Source organism: Diabrotica undecimpunctata, chromosome 6, assembly GCF_040954645.1.
Source record: "Diabrotica undecimpunctata isolate CICGRU chromosome 6, icDiaUnde3, whole genome shotgun sequence".
Classification (NCBI taxonomy): Eukaryota; Metazoa; Arthropoda; class Insecta; order Coleoptera; family Chrysomelidae; genus Diabrotica; species Diabrotica undecimpunctata.
This window is the reverse complement of record NC_092808.1, coordinates 146,738,176-146,753,872: the sequence shown is the minus strand read 5'-3', so window position 1 is coordinate 146,753,872 and position 15,697 is coordinate 146,738,176. Positions and strand designations below refer to the sequence as shown.

Sequence of the window (15,697 nt, the reverse complement as noted above, 5' to 3'; positions counted from 1 at the left end):
CCTTAGTCACTTTCTTTACAAATTTTGCCTTTTCGCTGGTAGCAGAACACGATGAGATAGACGCTAACTTGAAGATCCTGACATACCGTTTCCCTTTATTTACACCACCGATCCAGTAGCAACTGCAGCTTTTAAATATTTTTTTATGAACGTTGCAACTTTTCCGCATCTACTTTGTAATTTGCAATGATCTATTTTTTGAAAGCTTAAAGATAAGAATCACCTCCTTTTAAATTGTTTGCCTTTTTTTCATTTTTGGATGGTGAAGGTGTTTTATGAATATGTCTAAAATGATCTGCAACCCCAAGCTATCAGTCTCAATAAGGTTGAGAACACTAAAGTGTTATGTGTGGTCTCTATTACTATATGGCTGTGAGACCTGGACATTAAAACAGTATGACGTCAACAAATTAAATTCATTTGAAATGCGGATGTATCGCCGAATGCTAAGAATAAGCTGGACCAGCAGAATTACGAATGAAGAAGTACTGAGAGCAATGCACACGCCCTCATCTGGTCAATACTATCAAAATTAGAAAGACGTCATATCTAGGACACATAATGCGCCATAGGGAATTTGAGCAGCTGCAGGTAATATTAGAAGGCAAGATTGAAGGTAAAAGGGGCATAGGACGAAAGAAAGGTGTTTGTGGCGTTTGTGGCAGATTCCGACGTAGCCGAAGCGGCTGATGATTGGTTTTCCATATTATGTAATTTCAAAAAGTTTTAACAACTATGAATCCAAAACAATCTATTTTCAATCAGGTTTAGGACTTAAGTCTTAATTGCACAATTTTCAATCACAACTCGCATAAGATACAATACATAACGTTCAGGAGACTGATTTAAATAGCTACATTTGACTTTTTAAACTCGATAGGCGCGAGATTCTATCGTATTTATACACATCGACAGTTGCGGAAGCACAGAAACGCTCGTCGACTTTCTCAAACAACGATTCGGCATAATTAATTATAAAAATTAAAAACCTAATTTTCAGGCCCCAAAAATTACGGGCCTTAGACACGTGCCTAGGTTGCTTCGGCCTTAGTCCGCCCCTGCTTGGGTGTACAATTATAATTAGTATTTAAAAAACACAAAAAGCAAACATAAAAAAACACAAGTACATATTAAACAAACAATAGATATAGTCAGTTTTATACATGTTAAAAAAATATACAGGAACGTTAAAATGTTTTATTTCTTATTCAGTAAAATTTATTTAAATTATTTAGAATATTAGAGTAAATTATGTAACTGTCCCGTGTCTGCTTTGTAATGTATTGACTCTTTCTTTATTGATGTGGTACATTTCCAAAAACAATCTTTTTTTAAAACTATTTTCTTGCCTTTAAGACCCTGGCATTTGGGAAGTCAAAATGGTGCCCAGTTTTTAAATGGTAGGGAACTGCCGCACACGTATTTTTCTTTTTTCTACAGTTACTTTTATGTTGTGTTATTCTCTGTTTGAGCCATTGTGAAGTTTGACCGACATAACAGCTCTGACAATTTGAACAAGGCAACTTGTAGATAATATAACTTTTATAAAGAGTTGGAGTCTTGTTTTTTCCTTTTATAAACAGTTGTCCGTTTTCTAATATATGTATATGGCATTTAGTCCAAGTACAGTTAAAAAATGTTAATACACTTTGTTTGTGCTTTGTTCTACTTTTAGAATTTTTGTTTGCTCAAAGTTAAAATTGTTTGTTTTTCATGTTGGTAAGCGCTGTCTCATATTATCATAAAAACGGAAGGATCTAACAACAATGTAAATATCACCATAATCTCAGTTGTCCTATCACAAGACCCTTACAGTACACATCAAAATCTATAAAAATCGTGCAAGCCGTTTTCGAGATATTTGAAGCGTTCCATGTATAAAACTCACTTTGTATATATTTACATAAAACCAGCTCATTATTTACATGCTTGTATTGATCATACGTGAATCGCGAATAATAAATAATAATGAAATATTTTTATGAAATACTTACCTATAAAACTAAAGCACACTTTCTTTTTACCGCCGTATATATTGCACCAAAGCAAATTGCTAATCTAACTGAAAAATCTCGAAAACTATGCAACGCAAACAACGAGCAACTAATCTAAGTTAGCGATTGTTGAGACTGTTGACCCATACCCACCGATTTCGCATTCCGTCTTTTTCCGCAAACTTGCTATTGTTTTGGTCATGCAAGTGGTGACTTACATGTACCTGTATCGTGCAATCACACCCGACATTAACAAAACAACACAAATCTATTAGTTCTAGTTTCGTTGGCGTTGTTTTCATGGAAGTAGGCGTGGAACCTTGACGACATTCAGGTGGACGGTTTATTGAACTTCGATGACTAATATCTAGATTTGGAAATCAATCAAAACTCTTATTTCATTATTTTATTTAAAATAAGTAGTTAAAACGGTCTGGGTCAAAATGTCTGGTTGTTACAATTATTATTATTATTACCTACTATACAACAAATAAGGGCAGAAGAGCGAGCTCCTATTATGCAAAAAACAAAGAAAAATATCATTACAAGACTAATATCTTGTGAAACAATAAATAATGCGGTCCTAAGTAATGCAGTGCTATAAATAAAATATAGAAATATCAAGTATATTTTTAAAAATATTAATACTAGTGGACGATATGGTGTCTTGATCCAAATTATTCCAAATATTAAATATTCTGTTTGGCAAGACGTTCACCCTGGACCTTACTATCGTCTGTTCCCTTTTTAATTTGTAACGATGGCCTCTTAATATTTCGTCTTGATTTAAAGTAAATATGGTGTTTAGGCTCCCAAAATTATATTTTAAAATATGGAAGGACATAATTAGGTCATCTCGAAGACATCGATGCTCGAATGTCGTTAGATCCATGGATCTATCATCTTCTAATTAGGTTTTACACAGCCGAATGCCAATCTTGTGGCTTTACGCTGAGCATTTTCAAGTAAGATTTTATTGCGAGTGAGATCTCAACTTCACATTTGCCCGGCAAGCTATCATTTATTGTGTGAATAAGATTAATATTAAAAATTTTGATATTACAATGGCCTACACATTTCAGGAAATGGCAGATATGCATTTAACTTTGGGTAAGTTAGATCAGATTAAATTATGATTTCAATAAACATGATGAAGATATTTTAGAAATCATTGAAGAAGTCCCTGGAACAAGTTCAAGGGTAATAGCTGCTCAACTAAATGTTCCTCACGTAAGGGTTTCGAGGCGTTTGAAGGATCAGCTGCTTAAACCCTATCACTTAACAACGGTTCAAGAGTTATTGGTTGAAGATTATCCTAAAAGGATTGGATTTTGCGATTGGTTGTTAATGGAAAACACTCGAAATGTTAATTTTATTAGAAATATTTTGTTTACCGACGAGGCTACCTTCAGTAGAAATGGAAACCATCATAACGAGCACATTTGGGCAGACGAAAATCCTCACGCCAAAAAAACGACTCATCACCAAAGGACTATCAAAGTTAATGTTTGGGCAGGAATTGTGGATAACAATCTAATTGGCCCAGTATTTCTTCTAAACAATTTAAATGGTGATAATTATTTGCAGTTCTTGGCAAACGATTTACAAGAGTATTTGGAAGAAGTGAATATTGCAATAAGGCAAAATATGTGGTTTACCGCATTACAGTAATGAAGTCCTGGTCGGTGGATTGGAAGGAGTCGTGACCCACCTATTTCTTGGCCACCCAGAAGTCCAGGTCTTAACCCCATGGACCTTTGCTTTTGGGGGTTTATGAAAGAGAAAGTGTATTCTTTCATATTCTGTAACAATAGAGGACGAACAACAATTAAGGGTTAGAATAATTAAAGTTGCAAATCAATTTCGTTAGAAAAACATGATTTTTCAGCGCATTCGATTTTCCTTATTAAAACGATACCGAATATGTATTGAAGAAAAAGGGGGGTGGGTCATTTTGAACTTTTATTGTAATATCATATTTATAGAGGTTATAGACATTTTTTTGTACTTGTTAATTCATTTAAGCCATTTATTTAGTTGCACGTAATTTTTTAAAGGTTAATGAAAAGGGCCGTAACTCAATAAAAACTGTTTTTTGAAAAAAGTGATAACAGGCAAAAAAATTTTCAAAATAATGTGTTAAACTAATGATGCCACAAAATTCATTTGATTTGAACGTACTCAAAAGTTTGGGGGGATTTAGGGCTGCAAAACCTCCTTAAAATTTTTCTGTGCGCTTAGATTTTGTTGTTTCTTTTTTATGAAAAATGCTTTCAAAACAAGAAAGTAACGTGTCCATTTTTATTACAAAATGTCAAGTAGTTTAGGAGATAATGCAAAAAAACAATTTTTATTTTGTAACTTTTTTTGTGTACACTTTTATACTAAGGTGGATTGGATTTATTCAATTCAATCAATTTATTTTTGTCCCCGGAATGCGTGATTTAATTTATGACATACCTTTTTAAAACACCAAGTATAATGTATAGTGTGAGTAAAGTTTACTAGCAGAGATTAGAGATAAACGTGTAAAACATTTACGGATCAGAAACAGTTTCGAGTTTGTACGTTTACACACCGACACTATGTGATTAGACCAATTTAAGTCACTGGTAATTATCACTTCAACATCATTGTGTTAGGTTATTGACTTTTGGGATGTCCATTAATAAAGTACGGTAGTGATGGGTCATTTTTGTCGATATGTAGTACAACGCAGTAAGTAGAAGTAACCGTTCTGAGGACCATTATCGTGTTAAAGAAAATATTGGTTAATAATGGAATTCACATATAATTTGGTATTATCAGTGTAAATGGAAACCTTACTGGATACAATAAGCGGAAGATCACTAGTGTAAATACAAAAGATTAGTGGTCCAAGGACTGATCCTTGTGGGACTCCGCTCTTGGCTGGTTTATCTAGTGAATAGGCTTCCCCAATACGAACCCGGAAGTATATGTCTTATGTATATATCTTATGTGGACCATGTCACCAACGTTGAGGTCCTACAGCGCATGACAAAAGAAAAAGAAGTGCTTAATTTAATTAAACAACGCAAGCTTGAGTACCTCGGCCACGTGATGCGGAACGAAGAAAAATATCGAATTCTTCAACTTGTTATGCAGGGTAAAGTATTTGGCAGAAGAGGACCGGGACGCCGTCGTATCTCGTGGTTGAAAAATCTCCGACAATGGTTTGGGATGACCTCAGCGGAGCTGTTTCGCAGAGCAGTCAACAAAACCATGATAGCCTTGATGATCGCCAACATCCGGACCGGATAAGGCACTGAAGAAGAAGAAGTATATGTCTAATAGAACATTTTGAATTCAAATGTTTAACTTTTCGCGGATTCCATAGTGATCCACTTTAGCTAATAATCAATGTTTAGCAACACGATCGAAAGCTTTGCAGAAGTCTAAGTTGACTACATCAACAGGATGCCGATTGTTTAAAGATGACTCCGTTTACACGATTAAATAAGTTTGTAATGCTGGTCGTATGGGATGACATTTAATTAAAGGAGAAACTCAGACATAGCTTCCGAAATAATGGGGTCCATGACTTTGCCATGAATATAGGATAAACGAAGCAATTTCCAGGACGAGGGGAGAGAACTCTGATTAAAAGAAGCATTCATTATGAGAGATAGAGGGACGGCTACAAATTTTGCACATTGTTTGAGGAAAAAGGAGATTAGTCCGTCTAATCCAGGTGATGAATTATTGCGTAGTTTCCATAAATATGATATTTAATTGTATCCGGTGTGAAAAAAATATCATCAAGAGTTATAAGGAGATGTGGATACATTATTTGATTTATGGTATCGTTAGGTTCATTAAAAAATCTCCATAAAATAAATCTAAATCAAGGTATACCATATTAACCATGCAAAAAATGTTCAGATAAATGATTAAACAACTAGCTACACAATTACCTAAAAGCCAAAAAGTTAAGTAAAACATCCAGAATTCCAGTATTCTGGAATGGATCATCATCATCATCAGTTCATTCTTCCATCCGTTCCTATCGAGTGTCTGACTTCTCCATCCACTTACTCTAATCTTCCTTAAATCGTCCTGCATATGGTCCAGATATCTGAGTTTAGATCGCCCCCTTCTTTTTCTTCCGACCGGTCAATTTAGAATGCTTATTTTAGCAGGATAATTTTTCATCCATCCGCATAACGTGGCCCACCAATCTTAGGTGGCTTATTTTGATAGTTTTCACGATACCTACATCACCAAAAAGTCTATACAGTTTGAAATTATATCGCCTTTTCCACAGACCCTATTCGTTAACTTCGGCATATATGATCCTCAAGACTTTTCTTTCAAAGATTCGTTAAATTAATTAAAATACGGAAACCGAACGATAACAACATTAAGGACTTAAGCTCAGATTAGCTAATGTTTTTATTCTCCCATTGATACATATGCGGCTGAAACATAGACTCAAAAAAAATCGACAGAAATACGATCGAAGCTTTCGAAATGTGAGTCTACACACGAATTCTATGCGTGTTCTGGACAGAACGCAGCACCAACTTGTCAATTCTGGAAGAGCTGATAAGACAGGCTATTAAAAAAGTGAACCGAGCATACCTAAATTACTTCCGTCACATGTCCAGAAGAACGAAAACTATGGAACTATTTGTAGTAGAAGAAAAGGTAAAAGGCCTAAGACCAAGAGGAAAATCTCCAATAAGATGGACAGACCAAATAAAGACTCTCATGGGAAAATCCCTACATAAAGCCGTCGATCTATTTAATTTTTAAACTGTGAAATTTAATTTTTTAGATTTTTCACTTTTGCAAAATTGGTAATCTGACAAAAGATAGAATTTTTTTTACATTATGTCAGAAACTAAATTTAAAGTCTGAATAATGATATTGTGAAAGCATCATCATCCCACTTCACTGATCAAGCGTTTTATTTCTCATTTTATACACCGACACTATATAATTTATCCCATATTCGCTATTATAATCATTTGTCGAAGGTTTTACTGAAAGAGCATCACGCAATAATTAACAATATAAAAAAAATTAAAGCGTAGCCAAGATGCACAATGCATTCGATCACTCCATTGTTCAAGGTTGGCCAATACGTTTTACAGGAATGTTAAGTATCAGTAATAGCCTCGAAACTGCATACATTTTTGTTGATAAAGGCAGTCTGTGCGATGGTATATGTAATTACGTGGTTAATTATGTCGGAGTCTTGTTTTTGATTTGAAAATGTTTTTAGGTTGTAAGCTAGTTAAAATAATTATATTAATTTATTTTTATTTTAAATTCAACTTTAAGTGATTTAGGTTTTAATTAACAATTACGATTCGGTTACAAAACGGTACTGCGGTAATTTACGTTTAATAGCAACAATTAAATGGCATCGAAAGTTGCCAATTTTCTGCTATTAATTCATAAGAACTAGTATTGCTGTATAGTGACATCTAGACTTTTGTCGGTTATATATATATATATATATATATATATATATATATATATATATATATATATATATATATATATATATATCGGTTTAAAACGTTCTCCGTCTTCCGATACCCAGTTGCCACTCCTCTCGATTCATCCATAAGTCTTCTTCTATGTCTCTGTCTTTCATTTCTCTATTGATGCCTTCTTTCCAACTAAGGCGGGGTCTTCCTCTTTTTTTTTCTATTCACCGACATTCTCTGTACATGACCGTACCATCTGAGTTGTTGGGTACCAATATCGTCTACTATTGTATGTTTTACTTTCATAATTTCTCTTATTCTGTTATTCGTTACTCTTTCTAACCTAGATTTTCCAGCTGAAAGTCTCCAGAAATCTATTTCCGTTGCGTCAAGTTTTCTCTTGTATCTTTCCTTTATTTGCCATACTTCACTTCTGTAGGTAATTATACTTTTAATGATTGTGTTATATATCTTGTGCTTGTTATTATTAGAGATTGATTGATTCCAAAGGATACTATTGAGAAGAGAAATTGCTTTTCTTGCTTGGTTGTTTTTTTCCTCAATTGTGTCGTCTACGTTGCCTTCTTTTGTGATGATCATACCTAAATATTTATATGTGTTGCAATGTTTGATAACTTCTCCATCTTCCAATATGAGGTCCTGTTGTTTCTCGACGATACACATATACTCGGTTTTTTGGATATTGATTTCAAGTCCCCATTTGTTATACTCCTCGATTAATTTTCGAGTCATATACTCAATATCTTCATAATCTTGTGCTATCACTAGTTGATCATCTGCAAATGACCAAGTGTATACGCTATTGTTGTTAATCGGCATTCCCATATATCTACATTTGCGCTTTCACAGTTTTAGAGCTTGTTCTAGATCAATTTTAAATATTGTCGGGGAGAGACAGCAGCCCTTCTTAAGGCCTTTATTCATTTGGAATCCACTTGACAGATTATTTCCAACCTTTACCTTTGAGTTAGCATTAGCGTACAGTGCCTTCGTCGCATTTTTTAAATTCATGCTTATGTTTGTTTTCTCTAACGCTTCCCATAATTTATAATGTGGTACGCTATCATAAACCTTTCGTAGGTCTACATACAATAAATGTACTTCTTGATTAATGGCTATTTTCTTTTCAATAATCTGTGTAATGCAAAACAAATGGACAACAGTAGATCTACCTGCTCTAAATCCTGCCTGTTCCTCAGCCTCTAAGTCTTTATATTCGCTTTTTATTCTGTTTTTAATTACTTTTCCGTATATTCTACTGATCGAGTTTGTCACGGCAATGCATCTGTAATTGTCACGTTTATCCCTTCTGCCATTTTTGTGTATAGTGGATATGAATGACGTCTTCCACTCCTCTGGGGTTGTAATTCCATTAATGCAGTTTTGGAACAGTTTGGCTAAACTTGTATATAGTTTGGTTGTACTATGTTTAATTAACTCTGCAGCGTTGTTACCTGGACCCGGTGCTTTGTTATTTTTTAGAGATCTACATACATCTTCCACTTCTTTCGTTGTTATTCGTATGGGCAAAGTTAAAATATTTATATTTTGTGTTTCGTTGCTGTCTTTAAATTGTGGTCTATCTTCCCTTAGGAGTTTCTCAAAATATTGGCCCCAGTCATCCATTGTTATTGTTGACACTATGTCTCTCTTCTTATCTTGTAAAGATTTTAAGACTCTCGAACTTTCTGTGCTTCTTCGTCCTCCTACAACAGATTCTCTCACGCTTTCTTGTTTTAAGCTGATTAGTTCTTTTTAATAAATGTGATAAATAATTTAATTGCAATAGTTTATCTTTTTTCCTTACACTCGATATATATTCTCTCAACCACGTCTTTCTTTGTTTTTTGCGAAATACATGATAATACGAGACGAAGAAAAGGACAAACGGACCAACGGGACAGGACAAAATCGATATTCAGAAATACACTGTGTTCATTTGAAACTGACCCACCCTTACTGTTCTAGAAATACGAAAGAAATGCCAAAACACATCAACTTTTAACTTGTGGGGACATTTTTTAGCGCTCATATCATAAAGGTCAAATTTACCCCATCCCTAGTGGAGATAGTTCTTAACTTCCAGGAGATACCAGATATGCTTTCTTCATTCCCGCATCTATCAATATACACAGGAGACTTCAATAGGCATCACTTCAAGCGAACAAGTGATTGAATGGGCAGAGCTCAAGCATCTTTACACGATGCAAAATAGAAGTCTATAGTACCTTTTTTTTCGCTAGATGGAAAAAAGCTGCAATCCAGATCTGACATTTATATCCACCAAAGACGACTGCCATAAGCATGCCACCAGAGAAGTTCTTGATAATTTCCCAAAATCGAAGCAGAGGCCAGTAATAACAACTATGGGCATTACTATTCCCATTATAAACCCAATTCCTCTGCTTAGATGTGCAAAGTACCAACGTAAGGCAAGCTGGGATAAGTATCAAGCTTAATTGGAGAACGATATAAGAAATATGGGGCTAAGGTGGAAAACTACGAAAGATTTGCCAAACTTATAATCTTCTTCTTTCTTGGTTCTACATCTTTAAGTGAGTCTTGGCCTCGTTCACTATTTTTCTCCACTTTTGCTGATCTTGTACAGGAATTTCACATTGTTGTACCCCTATCTTAAGTAGATCACTCGTTACTGCATCTTTCCATCTTTTTCTTGGGCGACCAACTGACCTTCTGCCATCGGACCTTTCCCAGAAGGTTGCATTCAGCAGTCTTTTATCATTCGATCTCAATACATGTCCTGCCCATTGTTGCCGAGAGGGGGCGTTTGGGCCTGTAGGACCCATCGCCGGCTCTGCGGACTTCTTCCTGTCCTCAGAATTAGACCGGGTGTTGACCATCTTTGCTTGTCACTGATAAAATGGTTTAATACTTCTACTGGTATAAAATATCGGTTACCGTGACAAGTATCTGTTATAGGTAACAGTTCCAAGGAGCAGTTACAAAATAACAGATCAAAAATAGAAAACAGAACAGGTAAAATAGTCTAAGTATTCCTTGACTTACGGAAGGAATAACTTAGTAAACAAGAAAAATACAATGGTATAAAAGTACAATGCAAAGAAAATGTTTCTAAGTGTTTATTGACTTACGGAAGAAACAACTTAGAATGAAAAGTAAAATACACAAGATAAAAGAATAGAAAAATGCAGAAATATTCCCAAGTGTTTCTTGTCTTACGGAAGAAACAACTTAGGACAGAAATACAGATAAATGAAATATGTAAATATGAAACAAGGTATGGAAATATTTCTAAGTGTTTCTTGACTTACGGAAGAAACAACTTAGAGTGAAAATAAACAAGAGAATCAAATATGGAAAAATAAGAATACAAATACTTATAAGTGTTTCTTGACTTACGGAAGAAACGACTTACAAATACGAAAAATCAAATACAGAAAAGATGTGGAAATATTGCTAAGTGTTTCTTGACTTACGGAAGAAACAACTTAGCATAAAATAGAAAATGAAAGAGACAAATGTATTAAGTATTTTCTTAACTTAAGGAAGAAAATATCTTAAATAAAATATCGGAAATAATAATGCAACAATGATTATGAAAATATTTCTAAGTGTTCTTTTGACTTACCGGAAAAGAATGGCTTAGACGCACAATTAAAATAACAAGTCAAATATTCAGAGAAATATTTCTAAGAGTTCTTTAACTTACCGGAAAGAACTACTTAGACAAAGTACAAATCAAAATATAAAATAGAAAAAGCAAGATAAATATTTCTAAGTGTTCTTAACTTACGGAAGAACAACTTAGACACAAAATACAAGAAAAATAAACAATCAAAATAATCAAATAAAATATCAAACAATCAGTACATGAACAAATATAGATCAATGTATTATTCTAACCTGAAAAGGTCTGAATATACAATAATGCTAAAATAAAAAGGTATACAGAAAATCAGAAATAAAACAATAACTTAGTTGGAACAATAATAGCACCGACTAGGTCTACAGTAGAAGAGGCAAGCTCGACTGACCGATGAGAGAAAATCTACCTGCTTTTATGTAAAACAAATCCTTTGTTTTACGTAGCGAAAGTGGAATTCCCTGCATCAAATCAATTAGAAATTTGGATTTGGCCAACCTTGGAATTCCCAAGTATTTTAACCGATATCCAAATTCCTTGATGCGTCGAGGACACCATCTTACCCGAATATCTTAATGATTATCGTACTATGTTTTCGTCACCATAGAGTGTATCTCCAAACTTAAAATCAGCTGTGCTAAAAAATAAAATTCCATGCGGTCTAAATAAATCCTATATTCTAAGCTAAACCGAAGAATTTAAAAACCTGTATGATCAGTACGAGCAAATCAGAGACCCAGACGTAGGTGAACAACTTCTAAGAGTCTCTAAGTTCTGTAAGAACCACTACGTGGAAGGAAACTCTCGAAAACCTCAACTTCACGTATAGCAGTCGCACTGCCTAGAAGCTACGCAGAAAACTGGACATAGGCCCTAACATCTCGACAACTAATTCTTCATCACCAAACTCAGAAGATATAGCCAAATGCAGTACACGGTTCTCCTATCCAGTCATTAAAAAAATTCATAAAAGGGAAGTATATCAGCTCAAAAAAATCAAAACTGTACGTCAGCAAAGCCTGCCAATCATGAAGTAAAATAGAAATCGACGACTTTTCAATTCACTAGACATTAGACTTAATTAAGTGTCGCAAAGCTGCAGCAGTTAACAAAATATTTCCCGAGTTCATAAAACACACTGGTCTAAACACTCGAAAGTTGCTCCTAGATTTTTTCAAAAAGATAATGACCACTCAAAAGCTCCCTAAACTGTTTAAACAAAGCAAATCCATCGCAATCTGCAAACCAGGCAAAGACACTTTGCTACCATAGGGTTACAGATCAACAATCGCCCTTTTAAGTGTCTTCTATAAGATTCTTGGGAGGATAATCTACGCGAGGCTGAGGGAATGGAGGGAATGAATAGAAAAATAGCTATAAGTACCTATGCGCTTTTTATAAGGCACAAGGAGAAGCTAAAAAAAAAGAAAAACCATAAATTGAATCCTCATTAAATAAATAATAGTGAAACAATAAAATTTGCCGCTATAAAATTATTGCTACGCTCCAAAACTGCATTTATCTACGTCCTAGACAATCTGGGTACGGTCCTGCCTTACGTAACTCAACAGTAATTATAATTTATGTCGACATTACTGTTACTTTTGCTGTTGATAGTCATCGACGTTGATATTTCACGAGTTCTCTTGGTTCGTGTTTCAACAAGACAATACCTCTCCCTGTATAAAAAAACTGCATTATGAATGGCAACTTCGATCTCTATTATATAGACAAAATTTGCTGCTTTTAAACTTTCGACGCCCACAGAAACGATCTAATAAGCTCTTATAACAATTAACATCACATATTCAGTACCTGGCGGCCCATTTCAGAAAGGGAAAAAATGATTATGCACTTTAGAAATGAACTACAACATTAAAAGGGATTTTATTATGTTATATGGTCAATTGACACCATATGAAAAAGCCGCGGAGTGCTACCATTTAAAGGGGTGCCTTTTTGAGTAAGGGGTGAATCAGTCCGTACGCACAAGGGTGCAATTGGGTGAATTCTATGCACTTTTAGTACATATAATACATATAATATACAGAAAAGTTGTTCAAAATTAAAATTCCTATCGAAGTGTCCCTTTTAAAGTCAAAAATAATTTTTTTGGCAAAAATATATCCAAAAAAGGAATACACGCCATTTTTTTACCACATAACTTTTTTCCACGGTGGTATAGGTATGGGCATTGTTTTACAGAAAAAACTTTTATACTTCCTCTTCAAAATGACATTTGGTGGAAGTCTTTTAGGATTCACAATATCCGAGATACGATTTTCAAAGTTCGCCACTCACACAATTTTTGGACTATTTTTCATATTATTTCGCAAAACTTGTTCTATAACTCTTTTCTATGCACTTTTAGCTATACGCAATGGTACGTTAAATAGAAAAAATAATTAACTTTAAAATGGTCTACTGTAGAAGATTCTAGGACTACTTTTAAGCAGGATACGGTTCTTCAAACTGTTTTTCTACAATCAGATGCAAAAAAAAAACGCAACGGAGAAAATTTTATTCAAATTCTAAGTATTTCAGTTTTTTATTTTTATTATGATGATTTTTGATGATTTTTTTAGCACAATGTGTAAAAATTTATAAATTTTAATTTAGTATAGTAAGTTTTTTAATAAAATTTTGTATTTGACTTATTATACGGGGTTAATCGAAAGGAGGTTTTTTATCCTAACTTTGAAACATCCTGTGGAATAATTCCGTAAGCGTATTTTTGTAAAACCTTATTTTTCGGTTGCAACCATGTCTTCTAAGTATTATGCTTTTTGTTTCATGCGAAAATATGGATTGGTTCATTTTTAAGAGCGAGATGACTTTGCCACCCACAATTTACGACTTTTCCTATTATTATAATTATCTTTTGTATTAATTTGTAATACGACGATACGGGCTTTGGTGACTGATGTCGAAAAAATGTCATATCGACATCCCAAAAGCACTATATTTAAATAATAATTAAAAATAACGACATGATTTTGGTTTTAATGAACAATGATAATAACAAAACATAAAAAACAACTTAAATGTAACTTAACCTAAGTACGCAAATAACAAAGAAAAACTACTAAAAATAACTTAATACTTTGTATTGCCTCCCCTAGCCTCTATAACTGCCTGTACACGTCGGTTTATGCTGTCTATGAGGTTGCGGATATCATCTTGCTGTATGTTTTGCCATTCCTCTTCTAGAGCCAAGCGAAGTTCGTTAATTGAGGCTGGTGCGACTTCGCGACCTCTAATATTTCTACCAATCATGTCCCAAACGTGCTCTATTGAGTTAAGATCTGGCAAACACGCTGGCCAGTTCATTTTATTAATACCAACTTCCTTTAAATACTGCGTGGTACACATTGCAGAGTGGGGTCGCTCATTATCTTGCATTAATAGAAAATCATCGCCGATATATTGAGAAAAGGGTACTAGGTGATTCGCTAAAATTTCAGGAATATACCGGTGTGCAGTCAACGAACCCTCAATAAATACCAATTCAGTGTGCGCCTCCCAGGATATTCCTGCCCATACAAGCACCGAACCCCCACCATGGCTAACGCGGGGACTGAAAGCGTACTCCGCAAATCTCTCTCCAGTTCGATGCCATACTCGTTCTCTCCCATCTGATGAGTGAAGACAGTATATCGACTCATCCGTAAAAAGAACATTACTCCATTGTCCTAAATTAACTGGGGTCTGCAACTTTGCAAACCATATTCATGTAATCTTCGACGAAGTGTAAATACAATTACATTATTGCCTTGAACCACTTGAAGCTGATTTCTTGTTTGCACCGCTGTTAAATGACGATCCCGCAAAGCGTTGACTCGTAAAAAACGATCATCTAAAGCGGTAGTTCTGCGCTTCCTACCACTTTACGCTTTACGCTTGTTTGTTCCAGTTCGTATAAAACGTTCATATTCATAATTTCGCCCATCTTCAACCAGAGCAACGGCGTTCGCATAATCTTCGACACTAAGAACCATGATCAATTATGGGTAAACAAAATGTAAGTGTCAATATGACATAATGATAACAGTCACCAAAGCCACCTCGTCGTATTACAAAACAACTCCAAAATAATCATAATTAAAAAAGTCCTAAATTGTGGGTGGCAAATTCATTTGGATCTAAAAAATGAATCAAGGCATATTTTGACATGAAACAAAAAACACAACGCTTAGGAGACTTGGTTGCAACCGAAAAATAAGGTTTTACGAAAATTCGCAATCGGAATTATTACACAGGATGTTTCAAAGTTAGGATAATAAAACCACGTGTTAACTCCGTACAATAATTCAAATATAAAATGTTATCAAAAAAACTGACTATACCAAATTAAAATTTATAAATTTATACACAGTGTGCTAAAAAATCATCAAAATAGGATTAAAAATCAAAAAATTGAAATACTTTGAATTTGACCCAAAATTTTTTACGTTGCGTTTTTTTTGCATCTGAGTGTACTTTTAACGATTTTTGCTATTGACGGTAAAATGCAAAAATTGCGTACGAAAGCTGCACTCTTCATCTTTAAAACCTATTTTAATTTTTGTCGATAGAACACTCTCATCAAAAGCTATCGA

General features: G+C 34.4%; 1 protein-coding gene across 3 annotated transcripts in view; it reads right to left on the bottom strand.

The window, feature by feature from the left end:
• Nucleotides 1–15,697, bottom strand: part of ced-6 (PTB domain-containing adapter protein ced-6) — a 98,314-nt gene that overhangs the window by 22,428 nt on the left and 60,189 nt on the right. Inside the window, exon 1 of one of the 3 annotated variants that reach the window (XM_072535693.1) lies at nucleotides 1,995–2,140. The exons of the other annotated variants lie outside the window; for them this stretch is intronic. The gene's annotated coding sequence lies outside the window, so the exon portion shown is untranslated. Of the gene's footprint in view, nucleotides 1–1,994; nucleotides 2,141–15,697 lie in introns of those variants that run through there. 3 annotated transcript variants of the gene reach the window in all.